Source organism: Macrobrachium rosenbergii, chromosome 41 (assembly GCF_040412425.1).
Source record: "Macrobrachium rosenbergii isolate ZJJX-2024 chromosome 41, ASM4041242v1, whole genome shotgun sequence".
NCBI classification, from domain to species: Eukaryota; Metazoa; Arthropoda; class Malacostraca; order Decapoda; family Palaemonidae; genus Macrobrachium; species Macrobrachium rosenbergii.
This window is the reverse complement of record NC_089781.1, coordinates 61970702-61980676: the sequence shown is the minus strand read 5'-3', so window position 1 is coordinate 61980676 and position 9975 is coordinate 61970702. Positions and strand designations below refer to the sequence as shown.

Genomic DNA, 9975 nt, shown 5'->3' with positions numbered 1-9975 from the left:
AAAACTTTTTAAATCACGTTTTTGTTTTTGTTCATTAACGCTCATACCAGATAATATAAGAATCGCCGATGCATGTGTTCCACTAATCTCAAAACAGCAAACGTCACTTCAACTGGACCTTCACTTAATCGCTTAGACTCCGATGTTCCTTATTAAATTAAATGCTTTTTTTTTTTTTGAAGTTAACGTTTGCTCGTATATGTTAGGATACATGTTTGTCTTCTCTCTCTCTCTCTCTCTCTCTCTCTCTCTCTCTCTCTCTCTCTCTCTCTCTCTCTCTCTCAGATTTGTCTCTCTCAGCATTACACAAAAATTTTTAACAAATATTTCAGAATAGCGTCTTGTGCGTAACATGGTTAACAATTCCCCAAAACAAGGTTTACTTAGGCGATGGTACTTATATATGCCATCAGTATCCTTTAGTAATTCCAATAAATAGCGTCAAATAAATCAGTATTCACAATTTCCAGGTGCAGTGTCAGCGTCATTGGTTCCCTAATGGGGAGAATTCTAAAACAAACAAATTAAAATAACTATACAAGAATTATAAGCTATATGTTACGAAATGATTTACGACAGACGTTAGGCAAATATGGTGCGTTTAAAATTCTCCCATTTACACAGTCATATAGTTCATATATGTGTTTTATTCTCATCAGGCTATCGGCGTCAATAATCCCTTATATTTTATTAGAACTTCCATTGTACATTTAAATGATCCTTATACAGTGTTTGAATAATACACAAATACAACCTCAATGTAAGAATCTCATTTTACGTAATATTAGTCATCATTTTGCTCACTTCCACAAGGTCAGTTTCTCTCAAGTTTACCTACTTCAGTCATATTCCACCTTGTCTCTCATAACATTCTTTTCTCCTCTAATCTTCTGCAAAACATCCTGATGCCTTAAAGTCCAGGCATATTAGCATTCAGGTGAAAAATCAAAATTTTTTCTTTATCAAAAAAATTTACCAAGGATCGCAAAAAAATATATACTAAAGGTTTCTTGACAAACTTCCATCTGCAGATTTAACGATTTTTTCCTCTGAACTTGCGCCAAAAAAAGGATAAAGGTAAGGGTAAATAAAAACAAAACATTAAATTCTGCAGAAGTTCATCTCATGTCTTTTGCTTTAAATATTATAGTTTCGAGCAAATGAAACACTGTTTTAAAACGCAAAATTTATTTTTATATGAAATATATATTTATCCCGTTCATTTACTCTGAAAAAATTACATTGGTAAAACAAAATCAGGTTTATATAGATCCATTTAAATGGCAAAAGCCTCTTTCATTCTATTTCACAGAATTTTCCTTTATAAGAAATTAATGTTAAAGAAACAAAAAAAAGAAATTTAAATATCAAGAATTACTTAAGATTTGAAAAAAAATCTAAGACGTTAAATCGATAAATTGCCCTTGTTATTTAATGTAATTATACTCTAGCAAGAAATATTTTAAATCTCAATTATTAAATGTTATCATGTATATTTTTCAAAGATGAATGGAATGATTTTCATTCAATACCACTAAAATAGTAAGAATTTACCTTGTCGTCAAGGATAATTCCACAAAGTTTTTAAAGCAATAAAAAAAACTACAAGGTGAACCTTCCGACAAACTGCATTCAAACATCCATAATTTGGGTCGTGGCAGTTTTAAAACTTTGGCTAATGAAAAATCAATTGCTAAGCACTTTAACACTAGTGGCCATTTTGCACAGATTTTTAAGGCATGAATATATAAAGTGAAGAAGTGGTGAGAGTTGTGAGAAGAATGGCTTTGAAAAGTCTCCCAGAGGTCAAACTCAGTTGAGATCAGGTGAGAAAAACTTTAGAATTTCAAAAGTAAAAAACATTTGATGATGTGATATTGCGTCCGAAAAGAACTTTGCACATCCTACAAAACAATTTAACAAGTTCGAGTTCTGCATTCAAAAAAGCATCAAACGTGACCAAAATGCGTTAAATTATTTTAAGGAAAAGGGGATAAAATTTAACAAAATCACAACCAGGACGGTTCTGGCAGCAGCAAACAGACATCAATAAAGTTCAAGAACTTCTGGTTTTATTTTATGAAAGGTTGACAAATTAACAAAAGATCCACAACAAATATTGCTGCTCAATTTAAACAAATCAGTCAGAACCATAGGGGCAATAAAAAGGACACAGGTTTACTGGAGACATTCAAGATAATCAACCCTCTCTTCCCTATTCGATTGCGCCAAAAACACATAAAGATGGGATTCCTTTACGTCCCATAATATCTAGCAGGGCTCTTTCATGTACAAATTATCAAAATGGCTTGCAGACCTGTTATCACCCTTTCTGGAACCTTCTCATCCTCCCATGTCAAACATGCAGAGGATTTTTATATAAAAATTTAATAGTTTAAACATCCCTTCATTAACATCATGATCAACGTCGAGTCATTTTTACTAAAGTCCCGATCGCCGACATGTTGTTTTTCTGAAAGAGGAAGTTACAACCATATGAAGACCATTTTCCTCTTGGCATAGATGAAACTACTCAAACTTATCAACCTCTCTTGTAACTAACAACGTGTTTTCTTTCAATGGTAATTTTTACAAAAAAATTTGGCTGTAGCATGGGTAGTCCCCTATCACCCCTTTTAGCAAACTTGTACATGGAATATTTGGAACAGAAATTTTGTCATCTATCAAACCCCATAATATGATCTGGCTTAGATACGTAGATGATATTTTTACTTTCTGGGACAATAGCTGGGAGACTTTAATGAATTTTTAATAGGCTAAATTCGCTAGTTCCAACCATAAAATTTAAAACGGAATGGGAAAAGGACGGAAAAACTGCCGTTCCTAGATGTACTGATCATAAGAGAACAGAACAGATATGCATTTACAGTATATAGAAAACCCAGGTTTCGCTGTTTCTACATTCATTTCTTAAGCTACTCACGACGTCTCCAGTAAAGATCATGGTTGGGTGCAACTTATTCCTCAGAGGACTTAGGATATGTTCAAATGGGTACCTAGGGAAGAATTCAACACGATCCGCCAACACCTAACGCAACTGCTCTATCCACCACACATTATCGAGAGGGCTATTAATTATCTGAATAAAATATACTATAGAGGTCCCACTCACAACAGACAAATAGATTTCAACAACAAAATAAAGCTTCCGTACGACGAAAAACATCAAAAAGCCACCGAACAACTCAGGTCTAACAATTTTTCATTTTCCATTATCCAAATCCACCGGAAGCTCGCTCATTAACGTTTACGTTAAATAACAAAGGGAATTTCTTTTAAGCCGTAGGTTACAAGATACCGTGCAGCAATTGTAATGACATTTACGTTGGGGAGACTTTAGATCGCTTTCGCAAAGAATAACAGAGCACAAAAGATCAGACGTTACGCTTCAGAGAGTTCGGGGATTTTCCTACATATCAGTAGAATACAGGCCATTCCATAAACTGGAGTGGGGCGGAGCTGGTTTTCAAAAGTAGCTGTCCGTAAAAAGAAAGATGCTGGAATCTGCTGTCATCAATCAAACCAACAATATGAACTTGTCAGGAGGACATTGGAAATCGGACAACATTGACGCTTTAATCCTCAGACCGCTCCTGAACAAGATGTTCCAGGAACACGACCACCAGAATCATGGCCAAACGGGAGTTAATGAGGCCAAAAACCAATAGGTTTAGAATTTTTTATTCTCCTCTTTCTTAGGAAAACGGTCACCTGCATACCATCGGAGACTTAATGCCACACCTATATATGCTTTGTATATATACCCTTGTAACATTTCATCTTATATTTTCCAGTGACAGTTAACATTTATATAATCTGTTCAAATAGTCGGATAACTAATTAATTGTTTTATGGGCTTTAATCTTCAATAAAACCTGCCCTTGAAGTATATCTGTTTGTATTTTTGCATATATATATATATAACCAGTGAAATATCATATATATATATCCTATTGTTTTATATATAGTTCAGAGCTATCCTTTATATACTTTTCTTTAATTATATTGCAGTATTACTATTAAAGACATTCATACTTTTATATATAAACACAGTATATATATATATATATATATATATATCTATATATAAATATATATATATACTATTTATATGTAAAATATATATATATATATATATATATATATATATATATATATATATACATATATATATATATATATATATAAATATAGCATATTTATATATGTAAAACAGCGTACTATTTATATATAAAATACAGCGTATTTTCCATGAATTCAGCTATATTCGTAAGACAGCTGTACAGGCCGGCAAAGATCTTTCTTTAATTTGGCAATGGAAATCTGACTTTATGTTAGGGAAATCATAAAAAGAAAAGTAAAAAATGGGGATTTTCAATAAGCTCAGGGCTCTACTTCACAGCGGAATGTTACGTAAACACTTTGGTTAAATTAAGTAATTATATTTGCAGAAAATAATGAAAAGTACAATTTTAAATGAATTATTAGGAGGCTTGCAAAGTGTTAAAGATTATCATACTGGAGTCTTGAATGATGGAAACACAACGTTCAAGATGAGTCTGGAGTCAAATTGGAAGGGGGTGGGGGTGGGTGGGGAAGGGGCCTTTCAGCACCTTTCATGAACATACGACTGCTTTTCTGGCTCAACTGCAAAAGATCCTCCTGTCCTAACCCTTTTTAAGTTAACTTGGGTAGGGGCCCCAGTGTCTGCAATATGGTGACTGGCAAAAATAAAGATGTGTTTTTCCAGGTGTTCCAACCATCTGCGTATTTTATCTCCCCAGGTATCCTGTGGAAAGACAATTCAGCCACTTCAATCTGTTTAGAATGGTTGTTTTAAGCACGTTTTTTAGTTGGGCTAAGCTCCTTAAAAGGAGTGACACTCAGCCTTTATCTTTCCCTTTTGACTGTCTCAGGTCAAGGAAGGGGACAGATTAAAATGTTGATAATTTTTAGTGTGTTGATATCTAGGTCAACTGGGACTGGACATAATTCTACCATCTAATGTTTTTGACAATTCTACTTATCAATAAATATAAGATAGACAAACTAGAGGGTTGACTGTGCAGCCCTCTTGTAACATATAAATATATATATATATATGTATATATATATATATATATATATATATATATATATATATTTATATATATATATATATATATAATATATATATATATATATATATATTATTAATAAAATAGTTTATATACTGTTTGACCTTGCTGCTTTGATATAGTAGATGTATAACCAAAAAAGAAAGAAAAACAAAGGAAGGGAAGCACTAAGAAGCTTCTTCTGTGTACAAAAGTGCATTAGGGAAGTTGAGGGATAGTTGTTGTGTTCCAAAACCACCAACTGTCTTCAGAGGATTATAAGTTTAGTTTGGGGACCTTTCCCACAGGGAAGGTTTAAAATAAACCTTTAGTTAGGGGAATTATCTTAAGCTCCCTTTAAAAAAAACTTCATACTGGCTTGTTTTGTTATCTTTCAGGCTACCCGCCCACTACAAAGGGGTGGAGTTGTTTACAAGCAACGACCCACTATTTCGACCCCAGGTCAATCACTCCAGTAGTTATGGGCAGTGAGAGTACCAGTGGAACCTCTCATGCTCCCTTCTTCCTTTGTCCTTCTAACTTTTGTGGAACTGATGAGGATCAATTCAACAGAACCTGGGTGTCAGGTGCAAGTGCGTGGAACTACTCTACGATAAGGTAAGTATGAAGATGATAATTATTCGCCGTTCTCTCGTTATTTTTAATACTGTATTTTTTTTCAAGTTTCTCTCTTATCAGTCACTGACTAAAGAATCCTAGTGAAACCATATCCCATTTATGAAGTTAATTATATGAAGTACAATTAGTGTTGCGTAGTGAGATTGCATAAAGTATCCTCCATGGTGTTAATATAATATTCTCTATTTAAGACACACCCCTTGCAGTGTAGAATATAACTTATAGGGAAATTAGATAGAAAAGAGAGAGAGAGAGAGAGAGAGAGAGAGAGAGAGAGAGAGAGAGAGAGAGAGAGAGAGAGAGAAAATTTAGGAGAGAGAAGGAGAGAGACGTAAGAATAAAAAGAGAGACAGAGAGCACAGTGATAACGCCTAAAAGCTGTTGATATTATCGTGATTCAAATACGCTGATTGAGGCAGGATTTTGCATGAACTCAAAAGCAGTATATCGCGTTAAAGCCATAAGAACAGTCATAAAAGTGGGAAGTAGTGGCCTTGCGATCAAGTTAACCAAATCATGAGTCAGCACAGCCAAAAAGCTTACAGCAGCTGGTTCTATAACCCTGCCTTCACAGGAGGCATTTTCATGGAAATTCCAGGAAATTGGGTGCTGGACAAAGTGATGTACTTCTACACCCTCCAGTCAAGCATACGAGGGAGGGGTCTTTCACACACCCTCCTAAGATCACCTCCAATCAAGCCCTCTAAAGAGAGATTTAAATCAACTATTTGAAGGGGAGGCCTTGCTGATAAATCCTTCCAATAGGACTAGAAGGAGGTGGGTATTGCAAATAACAAGAATTCTAGGGGTTCAACAGGCTGGAGAACGCCAGGGGAGAAGAGATCAAGACCATGTCCTTTGAGGGAGAGTACGTCTCCCTTCGCTTCCGTGTTCCCCATATAGACTGAGTCAAGTTAATTACTCCAGAGTGATTTCGTTTTATGCCACTGTAACCTGTTAATTTTGTACTGATCTTTATAATACTAAGCACTAATTAAAGTGAAGAAATTACCGATCTCGTCTCTATACGCCATCCTGAGAGATATCAATACTTAAATAATTAATTCAGAAGAAATAGCATATCATTGCGGTAGCAATGCAGTAAGGACACACTTAGAAGAAATCAAGGTAAGAAGTGAGAGACTAAAAACATACAACATAGGATTAAGATCCTTAACAGTAGTAATTAAGGATAAGTAAGAGGATATGCCTAAGTAAAAGTCGGGCACGCCTTGGAACCTGGTCATACCCTTGTTTGGAGGAGGAATAGCCATAATATACTACTATGAGATTCAGGGCCTCTGTAACATGGTTTTTTGGACTTTGCTCCTTATCAAAGCATCGGATGTAACTGAAAGTTGACATATGTATATTTTACAACCACACACAAATTTTGTCAGCATTATCAATAACCTAATTCCGATAGTTTTAATTTTTACAGAGTAAAAATTATCTAGCCGACGCCATGGCTGATGATTACGAGCCAAGAGTCGAAAAACATTCATTACGTAAGCAAGGTAAAAACTGTTTGTCGAAATGTTGCCCCACCCATCCACCAGACAGAAACTCATCCACCTTGTTCCATCGGCTCTGAAAGCCATAGCAGTCAAGAATGGCTAACAGGATTTGGAATTGTCCCCGTATTTGCAAAACTGCATTTGTCTTACGACTTGCAACTTTATACAGTCAAGAGAAAGCCCGCGGCCATACTTACTATAGCCTGAATAGGTAATTATTCAGTTTCTAGTTTTAATCCAATGTTTATGGTCTGATTTGTATTTAATGTAACGTGATTATAATACTTGTAATGTCATTCAGGATTTTGAACATTTCCATTAACTATTCACTATGCCACCAAGAGAGAGAGACAGAGAGAGATTCTATGTAAACAGTCTTTATATAACTATTTTTGTTAAAATATGATTTTTATCCAAAGTAAATACAAGCTTATATGTGCTAAAATCTCCAGCAGACCAACGGATCATCCGATATAATTTTTTTTCTTCTTCTTTAGGCTGTACAATTGTGTTGGATATGTTTTGGGCATGCCTGCAGGTGCAGTGAGGGTCACCGTCAACCGTGCCTCCAGTTCTGTTCCTTCACCATCGTCAGGATCACAAGCGCCGCCTGTCTTTGATAACTTTATGATTGGTGCCATTCGCCGCTGTATCCACAGAAAGTTTGCCGAGAAGGAGCATTTTACTGTTGGTTCCTTGACAAATGACCTCAAAACAGCTGGCATTATTCCGGAAATGACATCATGGGCTTCACTACTTCGACTCTTGCATTCTATAGGATTCAAGTATAAAACTTCCCAACGTAAGATGTATGTAAGGAAGGAATCTCTGGAAATTGTATGCCGCCGGATAACTGCTCTCCGTGATCTACGACGCCAGCGGGAGGAGGGGAGAGTGGTCGTTTACGCAGATGAAATCTGGTTTACGACAAGGATGGCCCACAACAGGGAATGGGCAGACACTACGCAGGATGTCACCAGCCCCACTTACAATCGTCAGGTTCCTCCTGGAGAAGGTGAACGTTATGTGGTGGTGGTAGCTGGCACGAATGAGGGCTTTATAGATGGTTCATACCTGTGCTACCTGTCCAAGACCAATCAGGGAGACTACCATGGCGAGATGAATACAAAGCTGTTCAAACAGTGGCTAACGACGCAACTTCTGCCATCCCTTCCCGAGCCATCTATACTTGTGCTTGATAATGCACCATACCATAGCGCACTGATCGAGGAGAGTCGATGCCCCACATCAGCAACCAAAAAGGCAGATCTCGTCAGGTAATTATAATGACTTCCAGCCTTAATATATATATATATATATATATATATATATATATATATATATATATATATATATATATATATATATATATATATATATATATATATATATATATATATATATATATATATATATATTATATATATATATATATATATATATATATATATAATATATATATATATAATTTATATATATATATAACATATAGCCATATAATATATATATATACATACATATATATATATATATATATACAATTAATAAATAATATATAATATAGATATACTGCATAAATAGTGTTGATACTATATATATGTACCGAATCGTCTATATATATATATATATATATATATATATATATATATATATATTTATATATATATATATATATATATATATATATATTTATATATATATATATATATATATATATATATATATATATATATATATATATATATATATATATATATATATATATATGTATATATATATATATATATATATATATATATATATATATATATATATATATATATATATATAAATTGTTTAAGAGTCAATTAAATATATATTTTAATGGGAACTATTTTATCAAATTGCACTTTATTGCTTGTACTACATGTAACAATTTATAATCTATCTTTAAGGTATTAATGTTCTATTATATTCTCTCATCAGGTGGTTAGAACAGCGCAGGATACCGTTCCGACCTTCTGCCACACACTCGGAGCTGCTGCTTATTTGCCAAAAGAATCGGCCGGAGCGAAGGTATGAGATTGACAACACCATCCGTGAATGGGGCCATGAGGTTGTGTGTTTGCCCCCTGCTCACCCCGAGCTCAATGCAATTGAACAGGTGTGGGGGGTCATGAAGAGACAGGTACGTTCCTCACTCCGTTGATTTACTCGATCCGACCTGCAGGACAGGTTGGAGGAAGCCAGGCTTTCTGTTACCCCGGAAGTGTGGGCCGGAGCAGTTCCACAATCCCGTCATTTCGAGGAGGAGTATTGGGAGTCGGACAATATCCAAGAGACAGTAGAAGCAGTCATCATTTGCCTGGCCAGTGACGATGAGGACGGGGAAGATGATCTTTTCCTCGAGAGTGATGATGACTGCATTTTGTAAATAAATCATGAATAGTTTTAGGAGTTTTATTTGTACATCTAAAGTGAATTTATAGAAGTAAAGTGAACATAATTCATTTATCCTTTAAAATAATTACAACATGTAGCAAAACAAATAGTAAAGATGATAATGCAATGAAGGAATGATTCCCTACTTTTTCTTTAGCTTCAACATCGGCAATAACATACCCAGTTGCCATAATTTGTTAGCTTAATGAAATAACCTATCATCTAATGTTAAACTTAATTTCTGAGGAGGCCTTGGCTTATTGCACAGTGAAAAAACATGA

General features: G+C 34.7%; 1 pseudogene; it reads left to right on the top strand.

The window, feature by feature from the left end:
- Positions 1–7395: 7395 nt before the first annotated feature.
- On the top strand, positions 7396–9686 carry LOC136827197 (uncharacterized; annotated as a pseudogene).
- Positions 9687–9975: the final 289 nt, after the last annotated feature.